Source organism: Bufo bufo, chromosome 4 (assembly GCF_905171765.1).
Source record: "Bufo bufo chromosome 4, aBufBuf1.1, whole genome shotgun sequence".
Lineage (NCBI taxonomy): Eukaryota > Metazoa > Chordata > Amphibia > Anura > Bufonidae > Bufo > Bufo bufo.
The window spans coordinates 212,335,967-212,354,595 of NC_053392.1; positions in this window are offsets into that span (position 1 = coordinate 212,335,967).

Consider the following 18,629-nt stretch of genomic DNA (forward strand, 5'->3'; position numbering starts at 1 on the left):
AAAAATGAGGTAGGAAAAAAAGAATACGCATGGTTATGAATGGTATAAAGCAAACTTATAAGCAACACAAAGGACAGATGGCAGCAGATATATCAATGTTTTTATGCTGCAGACATGGCATAAAAAGTTACATGCAGCATGTTTATGGAAACAGTTCAACGCTACAAATTTTTAATCAATAGTAATGTTATTACTTCCCCCTATAGATTGCTTACTATAACAGGAAAAAGAGTGACTAACCAAAAAGACTGAAAATTTCCATGACTTTGGTTAGGTTTACACAGCCAAATCTTGCTGCATGGGTACCCAACTACTCTTTTAAGCTTTATGTACACAACTATTTTTTTCTTCAATGTGCTATCAGCATTTTTAGCAGTTGGCACACTGGCCGATTCACTTTTATGGAGCCATGTACACATCCAGATTTTTGGGGGCGATCCGTGTGGCCATTCCACAAATTATAGAATATGTCCTATTCTTTACCGTGCTGTTGATAAGAATAGGCCTTTCGAATGACAGGAGTGAGAAAAATACAGCATGCATACAGCCAGGATCTACATTCTGCAGATTTGTTTGTGGATCAAAGTATAGACACAGCATTGTGTATGAACCTAATAGTATACCTTCACCTAAGACCTAAAAGCAAGGTGAAATATCCCATTCTTCACCTGCCCCCATCCCAGCAGTCGTAATTATTGGTGTCCAACAAGAAAAGATCTGGGCTGCTGTATATAGGGACTGCTTTTTTGTCCCTGTGAAACCCAGGTAAATACATAGCCACACATCTCCTGCCTTATCTGTCAGATTCCATACTGTGCTGCTACTGTTACTGTTATGCAGCCACATATTTCCTGCCTTGTACGTAACGTTCCACATCCACACTGTACTGCTGCTGCTTCTCAGAACAAGACACTACCTCTTCCAATATTACTATTTGTGTATAAACAGGGGCTGTTACGGACACAGGGCGTACAGGTACGCCCTGATGTCCTGGTACTTAAAAGGGTTCTGCACTTTTGTTTTAACTGATGATCTATCTGGATAGATCATCAGCTTCTGATCGGCAGGGGTCTGACACCCGGGACCCCCGCCGATCAGCTGTTTGAGAAGGCAGTGGCGCTCCAGCAGCGCCGCGGCCTTCTCACTGTTTACCACCGGGCTTAGTGACATCACTACTAGTATCAACTAGCGGGGATGGGGCTAAGCTCCATTCAAGTGAGCAGAGCTTAGCCCGCCCACGCTAGTTGATACTAGTCGTGATGTCACTCAGCCAGCGGTAAACAGTGAGAAGGCCGCGCCGCTGCCTTCTCAAACAGCTGATCGGCGGGGGTCCCGGGTGTCTGACTCCGGCTGATCAGAAGCTGATTTGCACCTTGGTACAATGCCCAGGGGGGTGCTGTTACCACCTGTACGTGTAAATCTTTTATACTAGTATCCCCTTGTTCCAGTCCCTTGCTGCCAGATCCACGGCCGCTTGTGGGACTGTGCGGAAAAATCAACGCGGCCTCCCTTCCCTCCTCCTCCAGGTACCTATCCCCAGGGGTGAGACCCGTGCCCTTACCAGTGGAAACCTGTTGCTGGTCAGATATAAGGACAAGAGGGATGTCCTTGTACTGTCCACAATTCACGGTAACTGCATCACCCCTGTCCCTGTGCGAGGTACCACGGCAACGGTCCTCAACCCCGATTGTATCGTCGACTACAATCGGTATATGGGAGGAGTTGATCTCTCTGATCATGTCCTCAAGCCATATAATTCCATGCGCAAAACCCATGCATGGTAGAAAAAAGTTGCGGTCTACTTGGTACAGGTTGCCTTGTACAACTCTTTTTGCTCTCCCAGAGCGCTGGCAACACAGGGAAATTCCTGCAGTTCTATGAGGCCGTCCTGATCTTTTCTGACCGGGAAAGAGCAGGCCGGAGTACCTCGGGAACTGGAGGCGCCCGGATCATCCCTGGCCAACACTTTCCAGGTGTGGTCCCCCATACTAGAAAGAAGGGACGGTCCCAAAAAAAAGTGCAGTGTGTGTGTCACAGGAGGGGGATATGGAAGGACTCCACCACTCAGTGTGACACGTGACCCGATCATCCGGGCCTCTGCATTGACTGTTGCTTCAGCGAGTACCACACTTCCATGGAGTACTAAATTTATAATCCCCTTCCCCAATTTTAATTCCATTTAGCCACTGACAATCGAAAAAAAAACTATGGTTCTCAGACTTGAGACACTAAAAAAATAAAAACGGTGCAAAAAAAGGTTGTTTTTTTTTGTCACCTTGCATCACAAAAAGAATAATAGCAAGCGATCAAAAAGTTATATGCCCCCCAAAATAGTGCCAATAAAACCGTCCTCTCATCCCGCAAAAAATGAGCCCCTACCTAGGGTAAAAAAATAAAAAATGACTCTTAGACGATGGAGATACAAAAAAATTTTTGGGTTTGTTTATAAAAGGATAATATGGTGTAAAACCTAAATAAATAAAAAAAAGTAGACCTATTTAGGTATCGCCGCGTCCGTAAGAATCTGATTTATCAAAATACCCTATGACCTAACCCCTCAGATGAACACGGTCAAGAAAATTAAATAAAAACTGTGCCAGAACAGCTATTTTCTGGCAAATTTTCAATTTTAAACCGTTTTTTCCAGTAATAAAGCAAGGGTTAACAGCCAAACAAAACATTATATTTATTACCCTGATTCTGCAGTTTACAGAAACACCCCATATGTGGTCGTAAACTGCTGTATGACCAAACTGCAGGGCGCAGAAGGAAAGGAATGCTGTATGGTTTCTGGAAGGCAGATTTTGATGGCTTTTTTTTTTTTTTTTTTTTTTTTTTTTTGGGCACCGTGTCCCATTTGAACCCCACCCCCCCCCCCCCCCCCCGATGCACCCCTAGAGTAGAAACTCCATAAAAGTGACCCAATCTAAGAAACTACACCCCCTCAAGGTATTCAAAACGGATTTTACAAACTTTATTAACCCTTTAGGTGTTCCTAAACAGTTTATGGCAAATGGAGATGAATTTTCAGAATTTCTATTTTTTGTTAACCTTGCCTCACAAAAATGTAATATAGAGCAACCAAAAATCATATGTACCCTAAAAATAGTCCCAACAAAACTGCCACCTTATCCCGTAGTTTCCAAAATGGGGTTACTTTTATGGAGTTTCTACTCTAGGGGTGCATCAGGGGGGCTTCAAATGGGACATGGTGTAAATAAACCAGTCCAGCAAAATCTGCCATCCAAAAACCACACGGCGCACCTTTCCCTCTACGCCCTACTGTGTGCTCGTACAGTAGTTTACGGCCACATATGGGGTGTTTCTGCAAACTACAGAATCGGGGCAATATATATTGAGTTTTGTTTGGCTGTTTACCTTTGCTTTGTTATTGGAAAAAAATTGATTAAAATGGAAAATTTGCCCAAAAATCTAAATTCTAAAATTTTATCTCCATTTGCCATTAACTCATGTGGAACACCTAAAGGGTTAACGACGTTTGTAAAATCATTTTTGAATACCTTGAGGGGTGTAGTTTCTAGAATTGGGTCATTTTTGGGTGGTTTCTATTATGTAAGCCTCACAAAGTGACTTCAGACCTGCACTGGTCCTTTAAAAAGTGGGTTTTTGAAAATGAAAGAAAAATGTCAAGATTTGCTTCTGAACTTCTAAGCCTTCCAACGTCCCCAAAAAATAAAATCTCATTCCCAAAATGATCCAAACGTGAAGTAGACATATGGGGAATGTAAAGTAATAACTATTATAACTAAATAAAAATGTTTTTTTTTTTTACTCCATTTTACCAGTGTCGTGAAGTACAATATGTGACGAAAAAGCAATCTCAGAATAGCCTGGATAAGTCAAAGCGTTTTAAAGTTATCACCACATAAAGTGACACTGGTCAGATTTGCAAAAAATGGCCTGGTCCTTAAGGTGAAAATGAGCCCGGTCCTTAACCACCTCCGGACCGCCTAACGCAGGATCGCGTTCCGGAGGTGGCAGCGCTGCGCACAGTCACGCATATATGCGTCATCTCGCGAGACGCGAGACTTCCTGTGAACGCGCGCACACAGGCGCGCGCGCTCACAGGAACGGAAGGTAAGAGAGTTGATCTCCAGCCTGCCAGCGGCGATCGTTCGCTGGCAGGCTGGAGATGTGTTTTTTTTTAACCCCTAACAGGTATATTAGATGCTGTTTTGATAACAGCGTCTAATATACCTGCTACCTGGTCCTCTGGTGGTCCCCTTTGTTTGGATCGACCACCAGAGGACACAGGTAGCTCAGTAAAGTAGCACCAAGCACCACTACACTACACTACACCCCCCCCCCCCCCCCGTCACTTATTAACCCCTTATTAGCCCCTGATCACCCCATATAGACTCCCTGATCACCCCCCTGTCATTGATTACCCCCATGTCATTGATCAACCCCCTGTAAAGCTCCATTCAGACGTCCGCATGATTTTTACGGATCCACTGATAGATGGATCGGATCCGCAAAACGCATCCGGACGTCTGAATGAAGCCTTACAGGGGCGTGATCAATGACTGTGGTGATCACCCCATATAGACTCCCTGATCACCCCCCTGTCATTGATTACCCCCCTGTAAAGCTCCATTCAGATGTCCGCATGATTTTTACGGATGCACTGATAGATGGATCGGATCCGCAAAACGCATACGGACGTCTGAATGAAGCCTTACAGGGGCGTGATCAATGACTGTGGTTATCACCCCATATAGACTCCCTGATCACCCCCCTGTCATTGATTACACCCCTGTCATTGATCAACCCCCTGTAAAGCTCCATTCAGATGTCCGCATGATTTTTACGGATCCACTGATAGATGGATCGGATCCGCAAAACGCATACGGACGTCTGAATGAAGCCTTACAGGGGCATGATCAATGACTGTGGTTATCACCCCATATAGACTCCCTGATCACCCCCCTGTCATTGATTACCCCCCTGTAAAGCTCCATTCAGATGTCCGCATGATTTTTACGGATGCACTGATAGATGGATCGGATCCGCAAAACGCATACGGACGTCTGAATGAAGCCTTACAGGGGCATGATCAATGACTGTGGTTATCACCCCATATAGACTCCCTGATCACCCCCCTGTCATTGATTACCCCCCTGTAAAGCTCCATTCAGATGTCCGCATGATTTTTACAGATCCACTGGTAGATGGATCGGATCCGCAAAACGCATCCGGACGTCTGAATGAAGCCTTACAGGGGCGTGATCAATGACTGTGGTTATCACCCCATATAGACTCCCTGATCACCCCCCTGTCATTGATCACCCCCCTGTCATTGATCAACCCCCTGTAAAGCTCCATTCAGATGTTTGCATGATTTTTACGGATCCACTGATAGATGGATCGGATCCGCAAAACACATACAGGCGTCTCCCTGGAGCCTTCCAGGGGGGGTGATCAATGACTGTGGTGATCACCCCATATAGACTCCCTGATCACCCCCCTGTCATTGATCACCCTCTGTAAGGCTCCATTCAGACATTTTTTTGGCCCAAGTTAGCGGAATTATTTTTTTTTTTTTCTTACAAAGTCTCATATTCCACTAACTTGTGTCAAAAAATAAAATCTCACATGAACTCACCATACCCCTCACGGAATCCAAATGCGTAAAATTTTTTAGACATTTATATTCCAGACTTCTTCTCACGCTTTAGGGCCCCTAGAATGCCAGGGCAGTATAAATACCCCACATGTGACCCCATTTCGGAAAGAAGACACCCCCAGGTATTCCGTGAGGGGCATATTGAGTCCATGAAAGATTGAAATTTTTGTCCCAAGTTAGCGGAACGGGAGACTTTGTGAGAAAAAAATTAAAAATATCAATTTCCGCTAACTTGTGCCAAAAAAAATAAATTTCTATGAACTCGCCATGCCCCTCATTGAATACCTTGGGGTGTCTTCTTTCCAAAATGGGGTCACATGTGGGGTATTTATACTGCCCTGGCATTCTAGGGGCCCCAAAGCGTGAGAAGTCGTCTGGTATCCAAATGTCTAAAAATGCCCTCCTAAAAGGAATTTGGGCACCTTTGCGCATCTAGGCTGCAAAAAAGTGTCACACATCTGGTATCGCCGTACTCAGGAGAAGTGGGGGAATGTGTTTTGGGGTGTCATTTTACATATACCCATGCTGGGTGAGAGAAATATCTTGGTCAAATGCCAACTTTGTATAAAAAAATGGGAAAAGTTGTCTTTTGCCAAGATATTTCTCTCACCCAGCAAGGGTATATGTAAAATGACACCCCAAAACACATTGCCCAACTTCTCCTGAATACGGCGATACCACATGTGTGACACTTTTTTGCAGCCTAGGTGGGCAAATGGGCCCATATTCCAAAGAGCACCTTTAGGATTTCACAGGTCATTTACCTACTTACCACACATTAGGGCCCCTGGAAAATGCCAGGGCAGTATAACTACCCCACAAGTGACCCCATTTTGGAAAGAAGACACCCCAAGGTATTCTGTGAGGGCCATGGCGAGTTCCTAGAATTTTTTATTTTTTGTCACAAGTTAGTGGAAAATGATGATTTTTTTTTTTTTTTTCATACAAAGTCTCATATTCCACTAACTTGTGACAAAAAATAAAAACTTCCATGAACTCACTATGCCCATCAGCGAATACCTTGGGGTCTCTTCTTTCCAAAATGGGGTCACTTGTGGGGTAGTTATACTGCTCTGGCATTCTAGGGGCCCAAATGTGTGGTAAGGAGTTTGAAATCAAATTCTGTAAAAAATGACCTGTGAAATCCGAAAGGTGCTCTTTGGAATGTGGGCCCCTTTGCCCACCTAGGCTGCAAAAAAGTGTCACACATCTGGTATCTCCGTACTCAGGAGAAGTTGGGGAATGTGTTTTGGGGTGTCATTTTACATATACCCATGCTGGGTGAGAGAAATATCTTGGCAAAAGACAACTTTTCCCATTTTTTTTATACAAAGTTGGCATTTGACCAAGATATTTATCTCACCCAGCATGGGTATATGTAAAATGACACCCCAAAACACATTCCTCAACTTCTCTTGAATACAGAGATACCAGATGTGTGACACTTTTTAGCAGCCTAGGTGGGCAAAGGGGCCCATATTCCAAAGAGCACCTTTCGGATTTCACAGGTCATTTTTTACAGAATTTGATTTCAAACTCCTTACCACACATTTGGGCCCCTAGAATGCCAGGGCAGTATAACTACCCCACAAGTGACCCCATTTTGGAAAGAAGAGACCCCAAGGTATTTCGTGATGGGCATAGTGAGTTCATAGAAGTTTTTATTTTTTGTCACAAGTTAGTGGAATATGAGACTTTGTAAGAAAAGAAAAAAAAATAAATAAATCATTTTCCGCTAACTTGTGACAAAAAATAAAAAGTTCTATGAACTCACTATGCCCATCAGCGAATACCTTGGGGTGTGTACTTTCCGAAATGGGGTCATTTGTGGGGTGTTTGTACTGTCTGGCCATTGTAGAACCTCAGGAAACATGACAGGTGCTCAGAAAGTCAGAGCTGCTTCAAAAAGCAGAAATTCACATTTTTGTACCATAGTTTGTAAACGCTATAACTTTTACCCAAAGCATTTTTTTTTTACCCAAACATTTTTTTTTTATCAAAGACATGTAGAACAATAAATTTAGAGCAAAATTTATATATGGATCTCGTTTTTTTTTGCAAAATTTTACAACTGAAAGTGAAAAATGTCATTTTTTTGCAAAAAAATCGTTAAATTTCGATTAATAACAAAAAAAGTAAAAATGTCAGCAGCAATGAAATACCACCAAATGAAGGCTCTATTAGTGAGAAGAAAAGGAGGTAAAATTCATTTGGGTGGTAAGTTGCATGACCGAGCAATAAACGGTGAAAGTAGTGTAGGTCAGAAGTGTAAAAAGTGGCCTGGTCTTTCAGGGTGTTTAAGCACTGGGGGCTGAGGTGGTTAAAGGGCTTCTGTCACCCCACTAAAGTGATTTTTTTTTTTTTGGGGCTAGTTAAATTAGTTATATAGCGATATATGAAAATATAATTGTGTTACTTACATTGATCCAGCAGTTTATTCAAAAAACAAAGTTTTATCATATGCAAATTTGGTCTCTACCAGCAAGTAGGGCGGCTACTTGCTGGTAGCTGCTGCAGAAATCCGCCCCCTCTTGTTGATTGACAGGGCCAGCCGGGATCTCCTCCTCCGGCCAGCCCTGTCGGCATTTCAAAAATCGCACGCCTGTGTTGATTCGGCGCAGGCGCTCTGAGATGAGGAGGCTCGTCTCCTCAGAACTCCCTCAGTGCGCCTGCGCCGATGACATCACCGAAATAGAAGACGTCATCGGCGCAGGCGCACTGAGGGAGTTCTGAGGAGACGAGCCTCCTCATCTCAGAGCGCCTGCGCCGAATCAACACAGGCGCGCGATTTTTGAAATGCCGACAGGGCTGGCCGGAGGAGGAGATCCCGGCTGGCCCTGTCAATCAACAAGAGGAGGGGGCGGATTTCTGCAGCAGCTACGAGCAAGTAGCCGCCCTACTTGCTGGTAGAGACCGAATTTGCATATGATAAAACTTTTTTTTTTAATAAACTGCTGGATCAATGTAAGTAACACAATTATATATTCATATATCTCTATATAACTAATTTAACTAGCCCCAAAAAAATAAATCACTTTAGTGGGGTGACAGAAGCCCTTTAAGGAGTTAAGGCATAATTTTTGTACTGCTTGTTCAGAACAAGTCACTGCCTCTTCTGATACTACCATGTGTGTATAAACACGGTCAGGCATCTGTTCATTAAAGAGGACCTTTCACCGATTATTACACTATGAACTAACTATACAGACATGTCGAGCGGCGCCCGGGGATCTCACTGTAGTTACTATTATCCCTGGGCGCCGCTCCGTTCTCCCGCTATGTCCTCCGGTATCTCCGTTCCCTAAGTTATGGTAGGCGGAGTCTGCCCTTGTTCTTCTGTAGCGCTGGCCAATCGCATTGCAGAGCTCACAGCCTGGGAGAAAAGAACCTCCCAGGCTGTGAGCTCTGCGCTGCGATTGGCCAGCGCTAGAGCAGAACAAGGGCAGACTCCGCCTACCATAACTTAGTGACTGGAATCTCCGCCTACTATAACTTAGTGAGCGGAGATACCGGAGGGCATAGCAGGAGAACGGAGCGGCGCCCGGGGATAATAGTAAGTGCAGTGAGATCCCCGGGCGCCGCTCTACATGTCTGTATAGTTAGTTCATAGTGTAATAATCGGTGAAAGGTCCTCTTTAAGTCATAATTTGTTGACCACTTGTTCAGAACAAGCCACTTCTTTTTTTTTTTTCTTTCCCCGATACAACAGTGTGTTTGAACATCATGTGCCTCTAAAATGGACAGTTTTTGGAACATTTTTAATTTTAAATAGTATAATTCCGATGCAGTGTGTTCTTGAGCAGGCGGTTAACACTATTAATTATTCATTTACCCTTAATTATATATCAAGAATAAAAATTAGCGAGGGCTCACCTACTAGTCAAGAATGGTATGGGTGCTCCTACAAAAGGATTCACCCAATCCTCTAAAGATTATTAAACAAAGTATATAGAATAGTAGGGCACACCACCACTTGGTTTCACAAGGAGAGTTGATATAACGATATATTTATTAGTTTGTGACATACAATACTATCTATTCCGACATGCTAAAATACATAGCTAAAACTATAAAATTCATAAAACACTTCGATTACAGTAATATAATTTAGTACATTAAATAATTCTCTGTATTTGGACCAGAGTTTCAAAGTCTTTTATATTGAAAGGATATAGTCTCTCCAAAGGGTTAATTAACTCGATTGGTTTCCCAACAAAATAAAGTTGAAATAATGAACATTAATCCAGTGATCAGATACACTTTTTCAAATAGTCACTTAGATCTTCTGTAGCTTAGTCGCCACTTCACATAATCGGCATAATGCTGTTGCAATATCACTGCCTGTTTGCAAAAGTAAACCAGAGTTATTTTATTCACTGTTTTTGGATGGAGCAGTGCCGGTTTTGTTGCATCACTCGTGGCGTCCCACGTGTGATGGAGTTCTTTGCAGGCTGCGGTATAGTGCGGTTATAATTTCCACCAGACTTGTGAAGGTCTTTTGTGCGGAATTCGGGATCCTCGGTGATCGTGTATAGCTGTACTGTCCTGGAGATCGCCTGGTAGTATCTTCTTACTGCACTGTTAGTTTGTATCACGCAGAGTTTACTCTCACCAGAAAAGAATCTCTCCAAAGGAAAATAGATGTCCAGCTTTTCTTTAAGAATGAATATTCACCAGTCCCTTTTTCTTTTCCTTTTCTTTAAGCGCTTTTAGGCTGCGTTCACACGGGCGAGATTTCTGCGCGGGTGCAATGCGGTAGGTGAGCGCATTGCACCCGCACTGAATCCGGACCCATTCATTTCAATGGGGCTGTTCAGATGAGCGATGATTTTCACGCATCACTTATGCGTTGCGTGAAAATCGCAGCATGCTCTATATTCTGCGTTTTTCACGCAACGCAGGCCCCATAGAAGTGAATGGGGTTGCGTGAAAATCGCAAGCATCCGCAAGAAAGTGCGGATGCGGTGCGATTTTCACGCATGGTTGCTAGGTGACAGTCTATAAACTGTATTATTTTCCCTTTATAACATGGTTATAAGGAAAAATAATAGCATTCTGAATACAGAATGCTTAGTAGGTGATCAATTGAGGGTTAAAAATTTTTTTTAAAAATTAACTCACCTTCTCCTCTTGTTCGCGTAGTTCTCCCGGTCTTTAGTTCTTTAAAAGATGAACTATGGGCTAAAGGACCTTTGGTGACGTCAGATCACATGCTCTAATCACATGGTACATCACCGCGGGGGGGCAGTGGGAGTACTAGGAGATGAGCGCTTCCATTGTGGAAGCGCTCATCTCCATATCTAATCCATTTGTATCGCCGTCCTTAGGACAGCGATACAGATGCCTGTGCTGTGCTGCGGCAGGGGAGGGAGAGGTGTGTCCCTCCCCTGTTCTTCTGATAGGCTGCAGGCATTAGTGCCTGTGGCCTATCAGAGGTCGGCTCAGGCGGCGCGATGACGTCATCATCACGCGCCTGAGCCGGGCAGCACAGCACACAGCAGGGACACAGGCCGGAAGAGCCTGCATCGCATCGCTGCTGATGGAGGTAAGTATCGGTGTATTTTTTGTTTTGTTTTGTTTTTTTGGAGGGGGGGAGCTGGCACTATGGGGGCACTAAAGGGGAGAACGGCACTATGGGGCATCTGGTGGTACTTTTTTTTTAGGTGGCACTTCTTACTGGCACATTATGGGGGGGGACCATGGGGGAGAGGAGCACTATGGGGGCTCTAAAGGGGCTTTTTTTTTACACATTATGGGGGGCACTATAGGGGAGAAAGGCACTAGGGGTCATCTGGTGGCACTATAGGGGCATTATTTGGGGGGCACCATGGGGGAGAGGAGCACTATGGGGGCTCTAAAGGGGCTTTTTTTTTACACATTATGGGGGGCACTATAGGGGAGAAAGGCACTAGGGGTCATCTGGTGGCACTATAGGGGCATTATTTGGGGGGCACCATGGGGGAGAGGGGCTCTAAAGGGGCTTTTTTTTTTTTACACATTATGGGGGGCACTATAGGAGAAAATGGCACTATGGGGCATCTGGTGGCACTATAGGGGCATTATTTGGGGGCACTAAGGGGAAGTGGGGGCTCTAAAGGGGCCTTTATTCTGATTGGCACATTATGGGGGCATTATGGCATCTGGTGTCACTAAGGGGACATTTTTTTACTGGCACATTATGGTAGGCACTATAGGGGAGATCGGCACTATGGGCGAGTGGAGCACTATTGGTGCATATGGTGGCACTAAGAAGGGGCATTTTTTACTGGCATATTATGGGGGACACTATGGGGAAGGGGGAGAGGAGCACTATGAGGGCATTTACTGGGGCACTATATAGGGGTATTTTATACTGGCATACATTATGGGGACATTAGCTCAACAGCGGGCACTAAGCGGGGGTATTTCATGTACTGTCATATTGTAGGGAGAATTATTAGTACTAGGAGGTATTATGCAGAGCTTTGCTAATACTGGGGGGCTATGAGGAACATGATTGCTAGTATGGGCACTATAGGGGCATTAATACTACTAAGTGTGCTCTGGCAGAGAATTATTTCTATTTTGGGGAGCCCTGTTACTTTGGGGGCACCCTGCCACAGTATCAGCTTAGCACAATAATTTTTGGGGGACATTATCTGTGTGGTAGTATTTCCAGGGGGACTGTTTCTGCAATATAGTATTGGGGGCACAGCGGGCACAGTATTGGGGTGGCAGGAAAGGGTGTTCAGAAGATGATGGAAATGTGGGAAACTAATGTCTGTTTGTTAATCTCTGCAGAGATGGGAGTTGGCTGAAAAATCATCATGGCGGTCTGGTCTGAATGGAGAAGATGAGGAAAGAGAACGTCTACAACAATGGTGACATCACTGGATATAAGAAGTATGTGGCACTATGTAGGAGAGGAGATGCTCTGGCTCCAACCCATGCCATTTGCAGAAGGAGGATTCAGAGCTGGGTGAGGACGGTCAAGGGGGGCAGCAGGCCACGGGCGGGTGGCAGATGGTGGGGGGAACCACAGGCCTTGAGCAGGATCAGGGGAGGGAGGAGAGCAGAGGAGATTCCTGGCTGTAGCTGGTTATATAAGCAGGCAGTGCAGCCAGGACAGACCCCCCCCCCCCCCCCCCTCTCCGTATGATGTGTAGAGACAGGCAGCAACTATAGAATGTCAGCTGTACAGTGTTTGTTGGGAGTGGCCTATTATATGTAGGAGGGGCTTTTGACCGCCTCGGGACCGCCTAACGCAGGATCGCGTTCCGGAGGCGGCAGCCCTGCGCAGAGTCACGCATATATGCGTCATCTCGCGAGACGCGAGATTTCCTGTGAACGCGCGCACACAGGCGCGCGCGTTCACAGGATCGGAAGGTAAGCGAGTGGATCTCCAGCCTGCCAGCGGCGATCGTTCGTTGGCAGGCTGGAGATGCGATTTTTTTAACCCCTAACTGGTATATTAGACGCTGTTTTGATAACGGCGTCTAATATACCTGCTACCTGGTCCTCTAGTGGTCCCTTTTGTTTGGATCGACCACCAGAGTACACAGGTAGCTTAGTAATAAGTAGCACCAAGCACCACACTACACTACACTACACCCCCCCTGTCACTTATTAACCCCTGATCACCCCATATAGACTCCCTGATCACCCCCCTATCATTGATCACCCCCCTGTAAGGCTCCATTCAGATGTCCGTATGTTTTTTACGGATCCACGGATACATGGATCGGATCCGCAAAACACATACGGACGTCTGAATGGAGCCTTACAGGGGGGTGATCACCCCATATAGACTCCCTGATCACCCCCCTGTCATTGATCACCCCCTTGTAAGGCTCCATTCAGACGTCCGTATGATTTTTACGGATCCACTGATACATGGATCGGATCCGCAAAACACATACGGACGTCTGAATGGAGCCTTACAGGGGGGTGATCAATGACAGGGGGGTGATCACCCCATATAGACTCCCTGATCACCCCCCTGTCATTGATCACCCCCCTGTAAGGCTCCATTCAGACATTTTTTTGGCCCAAGTTAGCGGAAATTTATTTATTTTTTCTTACAAAGTCTCATATTCCACTAACTTGTGTCAAAAAATAAAATCTCACATGAACTCCCCATACCCCTCACGGAATCCAAATGCGTAAAATTTTTTAGACATTTATATTCCAGACTTCTCACGCTTTAGGGCCCCTAGAATGCCAGGGCAGTATAAATACCCCACATGTGACCCCATTTCGGAAAGAAGACACCCCAAGGTATTCCCTGAGGGGCATATTGAGTCCATGAAAGATTGAAATTTTGTCCCAAGTTAGCGGAAAGGGAGACTTTGTGAGGGGAAAAAAAAATATCTATTTCCGCTAACTTGTGCCAAAAAAAAAAAAATTCTATGAACTCGCCATGCCCCTCATTGAATACCTTGGGTGTCTTCTTTCCAAAATGGGGTCACATGTGGGGTATTTATACTGCCCTGGCATTTTAGGGGCCCTAAAGCGTGAGAAGAAGTCTGGGATCCAAATGTCAAAAAATGCCCTCCTAAAAGGAATGTGGGCCCCTTTGCGCATCTAGGCTGCAAAAAAGTGTGTCACATCTGGTATCGCCGTACTCAGGAGAAGTTGGACAATGTGTTTTGGGGTGTCATTTTACATATACCCATGCTGGGTGAGATAAATATCTTGGTCAAATGCCAACTTTGTATAAAAAATGGGAAAAGTTGTCTTTTGCCGAGATATTTCTCTCACCCAGCATGAGTATATGTAAAAAGATACCCCAAAACACATTGCCCAACTTCTCCTGAATACGGCGATACCACATGTGTGACACTTTTTTGCAGCCTAGGTGGGCAAAGGGGCCCACATTCCAATGAGCACCTTTCGGATTTCACAGGTCATTTACCTACTTACCACACATTAGGGCCCCTAGAATGCCAGGGCAGTATAACTACCCCACAAGTGACCCCATTTTGGAAAGAAGACACCCCAAGGTATTCCGTGAGGGGCATGGCGAGTTCCTAGAATTTTTTATTTTTTGTCACAAGTTAGCGGAAAATTATGATTTATTTTTTATTTATTTTTTTCTTACAAAGTCTCATATTCCACTAACTTGTGACAAAAAATTAAAACTTCCATGAACTCACTATGCCCATCATGAAATACCTTGGGGTGTCTTCTTTCCAAAATGGGGTCACTTGTGGGGTAGTTATACTGCCCTGGCATTTTAGGGCCTGAATGCGTGAGAAGTGGTTTGAAATCAAAATCTGTAAAAAATGGCCGGTGAAATCCGAAAGGTGCTCTTTGGAATGTGTGCCCCTTTGCCCACCTAGGCTGCAAAAAAGTGTCACACATCTGGTATCTGGTATCGCCGTACTCAGGAGAAGTTGGGCAATGTGTTTTGGGGTGTCTTTTTACATATACCCATGCTGGGTGAGAGAAATATCTTGGCAAAAGACAACTTTTCCTATTTATTTATACAAAGTTGGCATTTGACCAAGATATTTATCTCACCCAGCATGGGTATATGTAAAATGACACCCCAAAACACATTGCCCAACTTCTCCTGAATACGGCAATACCAGATGTGTGACACTTTTTTGCAGCCTAGGTGGGCAAAGGGGCCCACATTCCAAAGAGCACCTTTCGGATTTCACCGGCCATTTTTTACAGATTTTGATTTCAAACTACTTCTCACGCATTCAGGCCCCTAAAATGCCAGGGCAGTATAACTACCCCACAAGTGACCCCATTTTTTTGCAAACAAATCGTTAAATTTGAATTAATACCAAAAAAAGTAAAAATGTCAGCAGCAATGAAATACTACCAAATGAAAGCTCTATTAGTGAGAAGAAAAGGAGGTAAAATTCATTTGGGTGGTAAGTTGCATGACCGAGCAATAAACGGTGAAAGTAGTGTAGGTCAGAAGTGTAAAAAGTGGCCTGGTAATTAAGGGTGTTTAAGGTAGGGGGGCTGAAGTGGTTAATAATGGGTGGGGCCAAAAAATTTGCGGCGCGCTTCGCGTTGTTATTTTCCTGCAGGGCTTTTAGAATCGCCAAGTAAAACAATCAGCGCAACACACTACACCCTTTCCCTGCATTTTTAAATATAAAGGGGGCTTTGAAAAATTGAATTAGCACAGCGCACTACACATGCCACATTTTTTTGGCTTTCGGACCCCCCCTAAACAAAATTCCTGGGTGCTCCCCTGGATCCCAATATTTCATACTCTTAGGCCGAGTTCACACGAACGTGTGTGACCCGTGCCTGTGAAGCGGGCCGCAATGCTCAATCGCCGGTCGTAGGTCAGCCGCATCGGATCGCGGACCCATTATCTTTATTGGGTCCGCGATCCGGCCGTTCCGCTAAAAGATAGGACTTGTTCTATCTTTTAGCGGAACGGAAGTACGGGACGTAACCCCACGGAGGCACTCCGTAGTGCTTCCGAGGGGTCCCGTCCCGTGCGGCCGTTCCGCGATTCCGGATTAGCGGACCCATTGAAGTGAATGGGTCCGCATCCGTGATGCAGAATTCACACGCAATACGGCCACAGATCGCACACGTTCGTGTGAACTTAGCCTTAGTAGCATGGAGCAAGGATGGAGAACTGAACTAAAAATGCATCGCTTGCTATGCGGTAGTCCTGCATTTTTATGTAGTGCGGTTTAAACGATCATATAGTTCAGTTCTCTACTCATATTACTACTAGGTATGAGTTATCCCGCATTTGAATCATGCACTACTTTTAGTTCTATGTCCTGAATAAATATATAAAATCATTATCATGGCTGATGACTATATTGTTAAAAGGTAGTGCATGATCAACAGTTGTACTAAAGAATTTCAAACAGTTTTACTTTTCTCTGGACAGAATACAGGGAGTGCAGAATTATTAGGCAAGTTGTATTTTTGAGGATTAATTTTATTATTGAACAACAACCATGTTCTCAATGAACCCAAAAAACTCATTAATATCAAAGCTGAATATTTTTGGAAGTAGTTTTTAGTTTGTTTTTAGTTTTAGCTATTTTAGGGGGATATCTGTGTGTGCAGGTGACTATTACTGTGCATAATTATTAGGCAACTTAACAAAAAACAAATATATACCCATTTCAATTATTTATTTTTACCAGTGAAACCAATATAACATCTCAACATTCACAAATATACATTTGACATTCAAAAACAAAACTATAACAAATCAGTGACCAATATAGCCACCTTTCTTTGCAAGGACACTCAAAAGCCTGCCATCCATGGATTCTGTCAGTGTTTTGATCTGTTCACCATCAACATTGCGTGCAGCAGCAACCACAGCCTCCCAGACACTGTTCAGAGAGGTGTACTGTTTTCCCTCTTTGTAAGGAGGCCATGTCATTAGATTTTCTTCTTTTATACCCTTTCTTGCCAGCCACGCTGTGGAGTACTTGGACGCGTGTGATGGAGCATTGTCCTGCATGAAAACCATGTTTTTCTTGAAGGATGCAGACTTCTTCCTGTACCACTGCTTGAAGAAGGTGTCTTCCAGAAACTGGCAGTAGGACTGGGAGTTGAGCTTGACTCCATCCTCAACCCGAAAAGGCCCCACAAGCTCATCTTTGATGATACCAGTACTCCACCTCCACCTTGCTGGTGTCTGAGTCGGACTGGAGCTCTCTGCCCTTTACCAATCCAGCCACGGGCCCATCCATCTGGCCCATCAAGACTCACTCTCATTTCATCAGTCCATAAAACCTTAGAAAAATCAGTCTTGAGATATTTCTTGGCCCAGTCTTGACGTTTCAGCTTGTGTGTCTTGTTCAGTGGTGGTCGTCTTTCAGCCTTTCTTACCTTGGCCATGTCTCTGAGTATTGCACACCTTGTGCTTTTGGGCACTCCAGTGATGTTGCAGCTCTGAAATATGGCCAAACTGGTGGCAAGTGGCATCTTGGCAGCTGCACGCTTAACTTTTCTCAGTTCATGGGCAGTTATTTTGCGCCTTGGTTTTTCCACACGCTTCTTGCGACCCTGTTGACTATTTTGAATGAAACGCTTGATTGTTCGATGATCACGCTTCAGAAGCTTTGCAATTTTAAGAGTGCTGCATCCCTCTGCAAGATATCTCACTATTTTTGACTTTTCTGAGCCTGTCAAGTCCTTCTTTTGACCCATTTTGCCAAAGGAAAGGAAGTTGCCTAATAATTATGCACACCTAATATAGGGTGTTGATGTCATTAGACCACACCCCTTCTCATTACAGAGATGCACATCACCTAATATGCTTAATTGGTAGTAGGCTTTCGAGCCTATACAGCTTGGAGTAAGACAACATGCATAAAGAGGATGATGTGGTCAAAATACTAATTTGCCTAATAATTCTGCACTCCCTGTATATATAATATACAAATAAATAATCGCATATAGTATCTTCCTAAAAGATATATTCAGCTTGATGGCGGAGTATTTAATTTTTAGTTTTTAATTTTTTCAAACAGTTTTTTCTGGAAAATTAGTCTTTTCTGAAAAGATGTATTCAATTTAGATGGAGGAGTATTTAGAGGAGGAGTAATACTATATATGTCAGTGTCATTCAAAAAGCTTGAAAGGGGAGAGAAAGAAATGGGAAAAAAATATTTTAAAAAAAGGGAAAAAGACGAGGGAAAAATGTGAGACCTCAGAGTATCCTACATCAGTTTTTAGGCTAATTGAAGCACTTTTGGTTTAGATAGAATTGATTTGGGCCCAAATCAAAATTTCTGTCAGAATCGGACCTGAAAGGAATTTCAAGAAATTCACTGATCTCTAATAAGAATAGCTCCCAAAGAGATGAGACGTATACTACTCTGCACAAAACATTTCCTTTTTCCTAAAATGCGCAGATCCTCCATGTAGCATTGATTTCTCCAGCTGTGTGTATACCCAGGCGATTATTTAACCTTTCCGGTTTCACTGAAAAGCTGTTGGACGCTTAATATTATTCCAGGAAAGGTATTTGCTTGTGTCCAAGCTAAAATCG